Raw genomic sequence first — 2,235 nt, forward strand, 5'->3', positions numbered from 1 at the left:
GGCCGGGGAGGGGAGCGTTTCACCCACCCCTCGACGAAAGCGCGGCCCCTGGCGTCACCGGGACCGTGCCCCGCTTCCCTCCGCCGCCGCTCGGTCCCCGCAGCAGGTGCTCCCCGGTCCCAACATGGCGCCGGCCCCTTCCTCCTGCCCGGCCCTGAGGCGAGGCCGCCGCTTTCCCCTCACGGCCGTGGAGGGGGACCGGCACGCTGCAGAYGTACCTGCAGTTAAGGTTTAGGTAGGTCAGCGCGTTTGTGCTGGCCACCACTGTCACTTTCAGAGTGGAACACAAAATGCAGTGTTTCTGCAAAAATACCATAGTTGAATGGGGCAAAAATACGAGGGAAGCTCTTAGAGCTCCTTCTCTCGGGGAGGCAAAGGTCGGTGAGTGCTTAAGCAGCAGCCTGACTGGAAGCTGTTTTGACCTTGTGCCAGAAGGTAGGGCAGTACACCTCCCCGTCCAGCAGCACAAAAAGGCTGTGGAGCTCTTACCTCTTTCTCRTTTTGGATTGTCATTGTCTCTCTTATTTTCCTCAGCCTCAGAGGCTGCTGTTAGTACTACTCAAAACCCATCAGATGGTGGTGTCTCAAGGGTAGCAATCTACTCGCTCGTTATCCCACAGCGAGTGGGACAGCTCACGGAGCGCTATTGAGCTGCTCCCCTGGGACCAGTCCCTTTCATGCACCTGGCAGTATGTGGGCACGCGGCCAAGTCGCCACATGGGGCTGTGTAATGACTGCCTGCACAGGATGTCAGACGCCACCGGGTAGATACGGCACGCACTCCTTTTGTATTTTGCACTGCTAGATAACTGAAATGTAGGAGCACTTTTGTTTGAGGAAACAAAGTAGAAATCTCACTTGCTTTCCTTCACTGTATTTGTTTCACAGGCGGAACTGTCGTACTCGATCAGGTCTTGCATATGCCCGATTCAGAATCTTGTCTTGTAATAAACTACATCAGAAGCTTCAGAGAAAAGGAAGTCTGGAAAAGCCCCCTCATTCAGTGTAAGTACCTTACAGTAAGAAGATGTGGTTACTTTGGTCTTCAACTGCTTCAGCACAGGAACCTTAGTAACTTTTTTCTCCAACAGCATCTTTTATTTTTTGTTAGCTGATTCTGTTACATTTTTATGAAGATTCTTATATTGCTTGTCATTAGTGGAATGGCTAGGACTGCATTAACACTTTAGTGAAATATCCTAAGGATGGACTAAGCAACTTGAATAACAGCTATTACAGACATCATATACTCTTCTTTTTTGGCTATTCTATTTCTTAAGGTACATGCTTTAATTCTGTTACTGATTTTACTTTGACTCACACAGATTAAGACCTTGCTGCATGAATCAGACAGTGTTTACATGGATATTTCCCTTTATAGTGCTGTCCAGACTTCAGAAGTCTGGAGAGTGGACTTGAATTTCTGGAAAGCTTTTGACCATTTCCCTTCAAAGTTTCTTAAAGAGATTTGGTTGTCACAGAAGAAATCCTCATTAAAAATACAGTAGGGAATAAAAAGGTTTTTTACACTAACATCCCCCAGGATTCTATGCTAAGATTTGTACTGTTGAACATGGTCACTTTCAAATATTTGTTCTCTTCTATAATTTTTACTAGCTTTTGTTGAGTTAGCTTCTCCTTTACACCCTCTTCATTTGCTCACTATTCTTTCTTTCATTCTATGTCCTTTCCCTTCTCAGGATGTATCATGTCCTAGCATCTGTCATTTCCTACTCACCTTGGCTCATCAGTTTCCTTCTGCTTGCTTCCTAGAAGCACATAATTCTTGAATTCTGCTTCTTGATTTCACATGCTCTTTCTTTACAGATTCAACTCCTCACACCCTTGCTTTCTTTATCCTCTCAGGTCTGATGTTTTTACAGGCAACTCCTCTGTCCTGTGTTTATGCTCCATATGCCAGGGAACAGTGAAGGCCAGCTGCTCCCTAAGGGACAGGGAGCCAAGAGCAGTATCACAGCCAGCAGGGCAGGGACCTCACCAGCCAGGGCCTGGTCCCCCAGTAACCAAGCAAGGGAGCAGGGTTGCCCAGAGATGGCAGCAAGGTTCCACCAGGAGTCCAGATCATCAGGCAAGTTCATGGTGACGAGGCASGTCCAAGGTCAAGCCAGGAAGTCAATCCACGGGTCAGGAGCAGGTGTGGTGAGGGTAACCAGGGCCAGACACAGCCCAGTGATCTCCAGGTAGGTCCGCAGTGACAAGGCAGGTCTGAGGCCA

This window comes from Apteryx rowi, unplaced genomic scaffold, assembly GCF_003343035.1.
Source record: "Apteryx rowi isolate R43461 unplaced genomic scaffold, aptRow1 scaffold_284, whole genome shotgun sequence".
NCBI classification, from domain to species: domain Eukaryota; kingdom Metazoa; phylum Chordata; class Aves; order Apterygiformes; family Apterygidae; genus Apteryx; species Apteryx rowi.